A 12,377-nucleotide genomic window follows, 5' to 3' on the forward strand; every position below is an offset into this window, starting at 1 on the left:
CCTGATGAGCCCCGGGGTGGGAAGTCAATACTTTAAGTGAAACTAAGCCCTATAGGTACCCTACTAGAACTGTGTATGTGTTCCTTGTTCCACTTAGGGTGATAATTATCAATAAACCCTATAATTTGACTTTGGTGAAGACAGTCACATCTTCAGTGTCATACAGAGCGGGGCTGGGGACCAGCCATGATGCTTTAAATGCTTCCTTTTTACTCAGTTATTTAATGTTCAATTCCTAGAGCCATTTAAAACATAAAATCTCATTTATGAGAAGCCCCCAAAGAAATCTGCTTTATCTGTAGCACAATCCATTTACCAAATGTCTTTCTGAAATGACTCTATGGGCCAGGCAAGGTGCCAAGCACAGACAATGAGGCCCTAGAAAAGACCAGACAGGTTGCTGCCTTCATGGGGCTTATACTCTCCTGAAAGAGACAGATAATAAGTAAGTTGGCAGATGAATAGAGTAATTATATTTGAAAAATACGACCAGGGCAGTGAATGGGACCTAGATTCACAGAGAGGTGCTTATTTTTAGGGTGATGGGGCAGACATTTTGACCATGGGGATTAGAAAGCTTAGAGCAATGACACTTCTGCATAGCCCAGCTACGAGAGCTTCCCCACATGCTGATCCATATGAACTGGAGCCTGTGAGGTCCAGAGTCTTAGTCTGTGGACAGATTCTCAGTAGGCAAAGCCCAGAGTTTCAGGGAGGTATAAATAGAAAGTGTAACATACTTCCCAAGATACACACCTGTTTGGCTTCTCTGCCTCTTACTTTATGAAATCGGGCTGCTTGCCTAACCTCTTTATGCCTCAGTTTCTCCATAGGATTGTATTGATGCGTGTAAATTACTGGAATGTTCAGCTCATAGTTAGTGTTCAATAAATATGAAAGTTTCTGGAACACAGTTATAGCTTGATAAATATTAACTCTTCAGCATGTGTCTGCCCTGAATCATGAACCATGCCGAGCACTGGCTCTACAGTATACATCAACATTCTCATTGTCATCACTCCCCTATAAAATGATGCCCCCTATAAAATGATGAGCTGAACTGAGCCCCCCCAAAATTATACACTGAGATCCTAAAAATTATTCACTGACATCCAAGTACCTCAGAAAGTGATCTTATTGGGAAATAGGAACATTGCCGATGTAACTAAGAAGAAATCATGCTTGAGGAGGGCAGGCCTCAAATCCACTATTGTTCATGTCCTTATAAAAAGGGGGATATTTGGACATAGACACAGGTTGTTCATGAGCACTAGCAAATGAGTATACTTTTCCTAAAGTGTACAGAGTGTATGTTGTTTAACCCTAAGACCCCAATATCTAGCAGGTACCTGACGTGTGATAGTGCTTAACAAATATATATTGAGTGAATGAATAAATATGTGATGTTGTGGCTCATATTCCCAACAAGATATGCCAGACTAGAGGAGTTTGAGGCCTCAGCTAAGGGGTTCAGATACACCAGAGAGTGAGAGAATCAACCAATATGGAGGAGACCATCTCTAGTAAAGACCCAGAAAAGTGCTTGACACTGTGATGGAGAGGAGGGCCTTGGAGCCCCAGCTGGCAGGGAACAGAACTCTCTGCAGAGGCCTGTTGGGCTGGATGCCCATTCCTGTGAGGCCTGTGCCTAGAGCAGCCCCTTCACCACACTGGGAGGAATCAGGCATCAGTCCCTGATGAGGGTGCTCGCAATAATAAGCAGCATCCCCACAGGCAAATGGATGTGGGGAACCAACATGGTGCACAGAGAGCTTCTGAACAGGCAGAGCAGAAGCCAAGGCCCACTCCTGGAAGGCCAAGGGGAACCTGGACTTGAGCTCAGATGTGGGGAGTTCTGTGGAGTAGACCAACCTCTGGACAAAGGCATGGGACTCCAAGGGCCAGCCTCACATGGAGGGGGTACTACATCATAAGCCCACAATTGGGAGAAGAGGAATCTGTGGCCTCTCCTGGAAAGAAGCTGAGAGGAAGGCTAAGCAGGCAAAGTAGCCAAAGCATCCAACAGAGAGGTCTAGGGTCACCAGAGGCAGAGGATGAGAAAGGAGTCTTCAGGGAAGGACAGAAGGACTAGAAGGAGTTAAGGTCATAGTTATACAGCAAAAAAGAAGAAAGGGAAAAGAGGATTTTTGTAATTGAACTATTCTAATTGACTGCTGGCTCTACACTGTTCAGATTCACCGGGTAATGGCTCAATTCTCCATTTCATTTCATCTGTGTAGCCATAGCTAAAGCAGTAGTTGGAGGGGGAGGGTGGGCTTTAGAACTGATTAGGAGAAATCACTCTTTGCAGGCCTTCGGTTATTCTTGTTAAAAAATGATGCCAGGAAAATCATAATTAAAATGGGAACATGGTGAATAACAAGAGACCCTTTCCTTGAATGTGAAATAAATTTTAACAACTACCTCAGCTAAAGAACTCGACACATTCGACCTTCCAATAAGGGTAAGCAGAGTTTTCTATCAGCGTGAAATAGAAACTATAAATCAAATGTTTCATATCTAAAGTCCAAGCCAGCTCCAGTGAGTAAAATTCCACTCTCCTATAGTCCAATGGTTTTTTGCTAGCTGGCTATCACACTTCTTTGACTCCAAAACTATACTATATGGATCCTGTTTCTTCATCCTAAATCTGTGAAACTACCATCAAGAGCTATAGTCTTGACCACTTGTGACATACTATCCAAGATAAAGAAGCTGGTAAATGATAAATAAGCCTGTGCTCAAGATTCTATCAAGTGCATGTGGTTGAGACGGAATTGCAGAGAGAGAGGTGAGAGGGAAATAAGGGAAGAGGCTGCTTCGGGAGAGAGTTACAGAGAGTTCCTGAAAAGGAGGCAGGCTACAGAGAACAGAGGAGCATTTACTCAAATGCCTTTTGGAGGAGAGCTAATGTGGATAATCTAATTCTCTTGATTCAAGTACAATGACAATGTGCTTCCTGAGCCTAGATTTGTCCCTCATCTTCCCAAGCTCAGCATGGGGCCCATTGACATCCTTCACTGAGGGAGAGCTTAGATCTCCAAAGAGATATGCTGCTGATAGAAACTTCAGGTAGATTTTTCTGGGGTGCTGTTTGCTAACTGGAAGTGCATTCAGAGCTATTTGGCTGACTGAAAGCCTCTTCCCATTGAAAATGTAAGAGAATCATCGTCCCTCAGCGGTTTGGTACAGAGCAAAATAAAATTTCTCCTCATGGTCACAGTCACACTCCACAAACTCTTCAGAGACTCTTTGATCATCTTAATGGTCTTGCTGTAGAGTGGCAGGGAGCCTCGGGTGTGGTGACCGGCGCTGAGGCAGGACTGGGGCTCAGGAAAACATAGCCGCCTTTGCAATCAGCAGGGAGGGCTTGTCTTCAGTGAGGTGCGGCTGAGGGCTCCAGGATCCCTCATTGCCCTTCCCTGCTAAGGCTCAGACTATGGGACATTTCAAAATTATAGAACTTTAATAGTTGAAAGCGTAGTGACTGTTTCAATTACTAAAGACCACTTCTTCCTCTGCAGCCACCGTTTCAGCCACTTCGCTGTCCCTGTAGGGGACATCTTCAGTGCAAGCTCAGAGAGGTCTTGGACAATGAGCCTGGAAATCTAATAGGAGAACAGACAGGTTTCTACACTCATTCAAGTGGCGCCAGCTGTTTACCTCCGGCCAACGGTATATGGAGACGGCTGGCAGAGGCCACAGCCCGCCAGTTTGTAGATGGAGTTATCTACAAATGCTGCAGTCTAGTGTTTCCTACCCCTGGTTCCTAGTGGAATCACTTAGAAAGTGTTTGAAAAGAAAAGCACCAACACGCAGGCCCCAGCCCAGAAATGCTGGCCTGATCGTGAGTCTGGCGTGAGTTCCAGCCTGGCAGCTGTGTTTCAAAGGCTCCCCAGATGGTTCTGACATGCGGCCAGGGTGGGAGCTCAGGTCACAGGGCGAGCTCAGTCCTCTCATCATTCTCCACAAGGAGTAATGACTGCCTGGAGTCAACCTGCCACAGGAAGCCTCACTTATTACTTGTTTTCTTGGTTACATTCTCAGAGGGTAAACTTAAACCCAGAATCTGAAGGTCATTAGCGGTTACCTTCAATGTACCAACTAGGATAAACACCATCTATTTGTTCAGATTGATCTTGCTGAATGCCCTTTTGGACCAGATACTGTGCTGGGAATGAAAGCACTAGTGTGGGCATAGCTTCTGCATGTATTTTGATTTCCCCTGCTCCTTCAAATTTGGAAGTCTTATTGTGCTCTCTCTCTCTCTTTCACTCCCCCCCTTCACATACATTATGTATAATATATAGCATTTATATATGACACATATACAGAGACATATTTACCTATAAATCTACAGTTCTGCATCAGTACCTAATCGCCAACATAGTGCTAAGTTCCAGTGTGATGAGAGAAAAAAAAAACTTGCACAGAGGCTGAACGTACCTCATGGACTTCTCTTTCATGACTTCTCATCTCCTGATCAAGTTTCTATTATATTAGCCTAAGGATCTAATGCCTGTTACATATTCAAGAGGCCCAAATAAAAGACCTTCTCAACTCTCTCTGCTCTGCCCTTTCAAGTGTTTAATTTCCACCAACCTGTCAGGAAAAACACAATTATGAAACTTCCCAACCAGATTTCATAATTCTTGTGTTTGCCTGGATCCTTGGGCAAAGAAGAAAATTCAGCACTTGTAAAGGTCCCTGTATTGGAGCCTTAAAGGCCAAAGACTTAGGAACACAAGAGTAGCTCTAATGAACCAGTAATCTCTCTGCCTGTGTCTCTGCTCTGCCCCCGCCTGCTCTTATCATCATTCCCTATTTCCATTATGTCTGTGTCTGTCTTTCCCATGAGACTGCAGCTGATCTGCAGTATGTGATGGATCTGTACCTGTACCTCATCCTCCAGCAGGGGTTGTACCTAGTCATAGTTTACGTGTGGTGAACACTTTCTGAGTGCCAAGCCCTGCTCTAGGCTCTGTCTCCAATCTTCACTCAATCTTCAGCCAAATGTGGTGGTGCATGCCTGTAACCAGCACTCAGGAGGCTGAGGCAGGAGGGTTGCAGTGAGTTCGAGGCCAGCCTGAGCTACATAGTGAGTTCAAACCAGCCTGAACTACATAGTGAGAGCCTGTCTCAAAAAACAAAAACAAAAATCTTGAGCTGAATACTTCTATTACCCACTATACAGATGAGGAAGCTAGAGTAGACTTTGAGCAACTGGCTCACTGTCTTAGTCACATCCCTTGGCACTAGAACAAAATACCAACACTCACAACCTAAAAGAGGAGAGTTTTATTTTGGTTCACATTTTCAGTCCATGGTCAGTTGGTTCCAAAGCTGAAACAGCATAGTGGAAGGGCCAAGGCAGAGGAAAGCTGCCCCTGTTATGGCAGCCAGGAACCAGAGGGAGGAAGGGAGGAGCCAGGGAAGGAGACACCCCCTTCCAGGTAACACACCCCCTGTGACTGCCACTTCCAACCAGGCCCCACCTCCTAACCACAAGTTCAGCAACAGTGCCCCCATAATCCAATCACTTTCCAAAAGCCCCACCTGTGAGCACATGAGGCCTTTGGGAGGGACTCTGTAGATCTATAATATCTATAATATCCATGTTTTACATAAGACCTATCAGGCAGATTCCATATAATTACAGATCCTACTCTCTTAACAACCACTATACGATGTTAGGACAAACAAACACAGCTGTTCTCAAGGTTTTGAGTCAGTGGAAGGCAGCTGTGACACTTACTAGCTATGTGACCTTAAGAAAATTACCAAGCCTCTCTAAATCTCAGTTACCTCTTCTAGAAAATGAGGCTTACAGCAACACTGAGCTGCAGGGGTTAGTGTGATGATTAAATTAGATAATGCAGGTAAAGTGCTTAGCCCAGTGCCCAGCACTGAGGAAATACTTGATGAAAGTTAGATATGACTGCTGCTCCTGCTGCCATTTAAGATTCTGTCATTACAGCATGTCAAGTTACTCTCCTGTCTGAGTGGCCACGGCCCCTCTGTAAGGGCAGGGGCAGCAGCTACTAGTTTTTCTAAATAAATGTATTTAGATATAATTCATGCATCATACCATGAACCCACTTAAAGTGCCCAGCTCCATCATTTTCAGTACATTCAACCATCACTACAGTCAATTTTAGACCCAATTTGGAATTTAGAAACCAGCTTAGAACCAAACCTGGAATCAATTCTGGGAAATTTTTCATCATGCAAAAAACAAAACAAAACCCTGTATCCTTAGCCACTAATCCTCACTTGCCCTAAGTCCCCTCTCCTTGTAGCCCTTGGCAACCACAAACTTTTTTTCTATATATTCTCAATATTTCATATAATAGAATCAAATGACATGTTGTCTTTTTGACTAACTTCTTTTACTTAGCATAATGTTTTCAAAGTTCATCTAAGCTTATCATCTGTCAATACCTCACTTCTTTTTACTACCAGATATTGTTTCATTACATGGTTAGACTTAATTTCATTTATTCATTCATTAGTTGATGAATATTTGGGTTGTTTCTGCTTTTTTGGTTATCATGAATAATGCTGCTATGAGCATCTATGTACAAGTGTTTGTGTAGACATATGTTTTTAATTCTCTTGGGTATATAAATTAAGAGTAGAATTGCTGGGTTATATGGTAATTCTGTGGTTAACCTTTTAAGAAACTGCTAACTTGTTTTCAAAGGAAATAGCCATGAGTCTTACACGTGCTTCTAAGTGACCTGGAATAAGTCACTTAACTTCTCTAAGCCTCAATTCCCTCATTAGCAAAGTGAGGATATTATGTCCCAAAGGAGATGCTGTACATATCCTAATGCACCTACTGCTTGAGCTGAGGTGCTTAATAAGGAACAGGTACTCTGCTGCCCCTCAGATGGGTCTATGTCCTTTCTGGCCTCTCCAGTTAGACTAGAAGGGAAGGACTTGAGTCTGGCCCAATGGTGGTGTTGGGTAGAAAAAATCAAAATGCAAAATCATACTACCTCCCTGAGTTGTGTCACAAGCCTCTAAAGTCAAGAAAAACATAAAATGAACTACTCTCAAGTATGTATATATTCTCTTTGCTACTATAAAATGGACTTTCGCCCAGAAACCACAACAAGTAAAGAAGAAATCAATAATCCATGTTTTATATGCTAATGTAATTTGGTGGAAAATGTACTCCAATGGGCTCTGTTAGAACAACATTTTCCCAATTGCCAAAGTTTCTTACAGACCCCATCTCCTGAAGGGCTTGCAAAAACAAAACTCAGCAAAACTATTGTCCTCATGAGCCTAAGCAAAATATGAGCCTGTCCCATCATGCCAAAGCCCTCATTAGCATTTCTGTTTCTGGCAGAAAGGACTGACAGCCTGTCAGTCTCAAATAAACAATAACATAGCTCTGCAAAAGGAAAGTGTTGGGTTCTTAGGAGAGTTGTTATTTAGGGTAAAAAAAATATCCCTTGGGCAGATACACTTCACCACAGAAGTTGGTTTCAGAGTTGCTTTGCAAAACCTGGAGGAAGAAAAAAATACAAGGAAAGCCAGAAATAAAGTTGTGCGTGCAGCATTTGACAGTGTAAGGAATATTTTTGCTTTGGGGCCAATAGGCAGGGCATTTAGAGAGACCTCTTCTAGCACTGGGAATTTCTATCTGTAGCTGCATAGTAATAAGACCTACTGGAAGACTGAATGCAAGTAGACTGCCCCATAACTATGGGCTGCAGTACGAGAGGGGGTCACAGGCAGAAATGAAGCACTGTCCCAGGCCTTCTTGCATGGGCTCCAGCTTCTGCCTCCCTCTGCAGTAATGCTCATTACAGAGTAAGAAAAACTAATCTAGTTTTTTCGCAGAAACATTAATCAAACCTATCAACAATGCACGAGAGGAAGAGAGAAGGAGGGAGGGAGGAGAAAAAGAAAGAAGAAAGAAGGAGGGAGGAAGGGAAGGAAGGAAGAGAAAGAGGAAGGATGAATTTTAACTGGGGATTGCAATAAAAATTTAAGGAAAAAATATAGAGAACTTGCTTACTATTAGCTATGGGTAGGTTAATAGGAAACACGATAACTAAGTAACAAAAAGCCACTTGAGATAGTCTTTATTTGGGAGAAAAGCATGTAAACTGAGTATCACAGCCTACCCGATTGTAAAGTACCAGCTGTTAGTAAGTAAAAATATATATATATACCCTGGCCACTCCCAGATGTGATACTGTTTTTTTTGACGCTGAATGCTATGTAAGGCAAGTGTGGGATAGAGGCCTTCAGTTCCTAAAGTACTACAATTACCTCATTATAGGAGTCAGCTCCTGGGAAGTCTGGACCCCAGAAAATATTAGCAAGGGGTGCAGGAGGCAGGAGATATAGGAGATACAGCATCTGACATTAGAACCAGAGAGGAAGTACAGTGGTCTTACTGAATGAAACTAGGGTAGGAAAGGGGATGAATTGGCATTGGGGAGGGGGTCACAATCCTCTGGCTTTTACACTGTAAAATTCAGTCTCTAAATCTGAAATGTTCCCTGAACTGGCTGTTCCCTTTCCCAGACCAACCTCCTCTGCAGAGCCCCTTCCCATGGCCTGAGTTCGCCAGATCCAAAGGCCTTCTTGTGTGATTCTATGAGCTTAGAGAGCTTCCAGTAACACCTCCTCGTGAAACTGTTTACATCATCTCCCCTGCCAGACTGCAAGTTCCCAGGAGGAAGGGAAAAGGGGCGCCTTGTTCCTGGGACATCCTAGGCCCACACAGTGCGTGGCAAATACAGGGACTCCGTACTGTGCAGACCTAGATGGAGCCTCTAGGAGAGTAAGCAAAAAGGAGCCTCCACACCCAAGAGTGGGGCAAGCCCTAAAATGTGGTACACCAGCCAAGGTAAACCCGGCCAAGCATGTGGGGGATGCAGGAGGATCAGTCCTGGGAACAAACATCTCAAGGACACGACTGGGTCCCTCACCAATTAGTCCCCACCAGAGCTTCCTTTTTCAGAATCAGTGACTTCTTATTCTTAGAAATGTTTAAATCATTACATTTTCAGAGCCAAAGCCCTTTACAGTGATAAAGTATTGTTATTAAATTAGGAGCAGACATCCTAAGCATGGATTAATAAAAGAACAGAAACAGCCCCGAATTCAAATCCTGGCTTTGCTACCAGCTGGCAAAGAGGTAAATCACCTCATTTCTCTGCACCTCAATTTTCTTATTTGCAAAATAGCAATGATAATAGCTCCCATTGTGGTGTTAGGCTGATTAGATTAAGGAATGTAAGGCATATATTTGGCTCTCTACTACGTGATATTTTTTAGTGATAGATGTGTGTATGTGATGATGTCTCAGCAACATTTAGAGTTATGATTCTCAAATATTTACTAAATTTGTTCCTGTTGTGTCAAGTCACAATAAGACAAGCCATATTTCTTGCCCTCGGGGAAATCATAGCATATTAAATTAAACAGGCCCAGGACCGCCTGCAGCACAGAGAGGTTAAGACACTTGCCAGAGGCCTGCAGGTGGCAGAATTGGGACAAAAATACAGATCTAGTTCTTTCCAGATGCTGCTTTTTCTCATGGCTAGCATTTTCTGGAAAGGGAAAATGGGTACCTCTTTACCTGCTGCACCCCTTTTGTGGAAAGTGAGAGAAAAACTAACACTATAGTCATCAGCAGGTAAATAGGGTGTTTAATACTGTGGTTGGATTATTCTGAGGAGGATTATTACGGAAAGCAAAAATAAGTTCAAATGAGTTTTATTTAACAGGTTGTCTCATGGATCACCCAGAGCAGAAGGCCTTAACCAAGGAGGCTGATCTTGAACAAGAGAAGGAAATTTAGATGGACTTCTATTTTTTCCCCCATATCTCAATGGCTTCTCTTCCCAAAAGAGCTGCCTGTTGCAAAAACTTATTTACACAATGATGAGGGAAAATTACATATACAAGGAACAAAACCATATTCTAAAAATCCTTCTTCAACCTTAATCTGCCTCCCACTCAAAAGCTAGATTCTGACAATCCTCTGGGTAGAGTGAGGGGTATCCAGATGCAGGTTTGAGGAAATAGTTACTCTGCATAAGGAAGCAAGAACTATTAAGAGGAACCTTGAGGAAAGGTCCCCGTCTAAACTCATTTTCTTACCTGCAAAGGGGCAGTATGTATCTCACAGAAAGAATGGATCATTATCCTTGAAAGTGACTCAAAAATGGTAAAGGGGCCTCAGAAGTCTGGTCTATGGGAAGGCTTCCCCATTGTGCTCAGCCCCCATCTGCACTCTGTCTGAGCCCCCAGCCTGCTCTGCTCGGGAGACAGGATCCACTGTCAGGCTTTGTTTGCATCTCTGTAGTTAGCATCCTTTCACAGCTGGATGTGACGAAGTTCTTTCCTCTCCTTGACAATAGAGATGCTGAGTGAAGAGGAGACCAAGCACTCACACTGGAGAACTAATTGTCAAGTGACCCTGTGCTAGCCCTGGCATTGTCATCTTTTGATTGAGTGTCCTTATCCTTAAATGAGGGGGTTGCAACTGATGATCTGTAAGGTCCCTTCCTGCTCCAAAGCTCTATGATCTGATGGAAGCTCTCTCCTGAGGTTATGGGACAGCTCAGTGTTCTGGCACTTTTTATTGCCCAATTAGCAGCAGTTATCCAACATTTTTGTCAGGTGTATGCTTCTATTCCAGGCATTCTCAGCCAATTCTGCAAATCAGACTTCTTGGAAGACTCAAATGTTTTAACAGTCTTCAAACATATGACATCAAGCCTGCCATTTTCCCTTCATCTACCAACTTTGTACTACAAACTTTGTACTTTTATCAAAAAAAAGAGAGAGGTACTGAGTCCATCTGGCATGACTTGCTTTGAATAAAAGCCCATCTGCTTATTATTTCTAATTTCATTGTCCTCTAGAATGTTTACAGAAGCTTCTCTCAATATTTATTGCACTGTGTTTCGAATTACTGATCTGGACCATCCATGCAGACTTGGTGGGGTACCAGGCCAGGATGTAGGAATCTTTCCCCTGTTCATCTCCACAAGCCTTTCCTCTGGAGGCACACTGTGGCCCTCACCCGTCATTTCAGAACCCTGGTGTAACTCTGCAGAGGCAGATTCTGACAATCATTTCCTTTGTCATGAGTTTCTCAGGAGGTTTGTGAGCCTCTGATGAATTTTTGCCTGCCTCAACACCATTATTCTTGTAGGCAGGATGGAGATAATTACCTGACTTATTTTCCTGAGGCTGGCTTCATTCTGGGGCCCTGAGACCACTGAAAACAGAAGGTTCATCCCTGTCTTCAGGAGTTCTGAAAAGATGGGTAAAAGGTTCACACTTCCCACATGACGGTGTCCCTGGAAGGCAAGGAATGGGATGGGCTCTGCAGGAGAAACATTTCCAACTCAGCCCTTTTCAAAACACCCTCCAATATCCAAGGTGCTAAAACTGTTTAAAATTAAACTCTTACTCCCCAAATGAGTCCCCACTTCTGATTTCTCCAGCTACCCTCAATAACCCGCCATGATCAAGCAAGTCCTGCTACTACCTCGGTAGCATCTTCATGCCTTCCCATCTCCCCCCACTTCCCATTCCCACTCCATTGTCTAGTTTCGACCCTGTGCCACAATGTTTCTATTCATGTAGTGCACCTGATCTTTCAGTCTCTTTTCCTACCCCATCCACTGTGCATAAGGCTCCAGAAAAAAACACCTAGAATACATCTGGATGTCGTCATTCCCCGTCCCAACATGCTCTAGGCATGCCTCTGGCCCACAGGCGCACCCTGCAGTCCCACAGCCGGCTGTGCATCCTACTGCTGGCCCCTGAATCCTCCTTCCAGACTGACATGGGGTCCTCTGGACTCTGTACTTTTTCCAGTCATGCAAAAGAGTTGAAAAAGGAAATAAGACAGAATTTGAGATGAATTCTCATGGCAGACATCTAGTGATTACTGTTTACAGGGAGTGTCACAATCTATTTGATTCTGATACTCTCCCCCCAGATCCTAGAAAAATATTTCCACTGTATGATATCCTGGGTAAGGCCCCCACTCTCCCCCAGTGATTCAAAAAGAAGCCCTATTTTAAGATAAAAAGAGCAGGAAACAACAAACACTACATAGGAGAGACAGTGGGTATAGCTTAGAAAGTTAGGCTTTGGAATCAAATGCACCTAAACTCAAATCCCAGCTCAGAGACTCCCTAATGCTGTAACTTGAGCATTTTAATGCTTCTAAGAAACTGCTTTCATATCAGTTAAACATGTGAGAATTAAAGTTAATGTACATGGAGTTCCAGTACAGAAAAATCCTGTCATTTCTCCTCTTGGTCATGGCAGCATTTCTTTACCAATCTCCAGCCCCAGCAGGTTCCAGCCCCAATCCCAGGAGTCCC

At 43.5% G+C, this 12,377-nt stretch overlaps 1 long non-coding RNA gene across 1 annotated transcript in view; it reads right to left on the minus strand.

The window, feature by feature from the left end:
• LOC147823108 (uncharacterized) overlaps positions 1-4,577 on the minus strand; it is a 42,721-nt gene extending 38,144 nt beyond the window's left edge. The window contains exon 1 of the long non-coding RNA XR_015444524.1: positions 4,447-4,577. This is a non-coding gene — a long non-coding RNA (uncharacterized LOC147823108). The remainder of the gene's footprint in view (positions 1-4,446) is intronic.
• Positions 4,578-12,377: the final 7,800 nt, after the last annotated feature.

This window comes from Heterocephalus glaber, unplaced genomic scaffold, assembly GCF_053883595.1.
Source record: "Heterocephalus glaber isolate CG9 unplaced genomic scaffold, H.glaber_assembly_v1.0 deba00001600, whole genome shotgun sequence".
NCBI lineage: Eukaryota > Metazoa > Chordata > Mammalia > Rodentia > Bathyergidae > Heterocephalus > Heterocephalus glaber.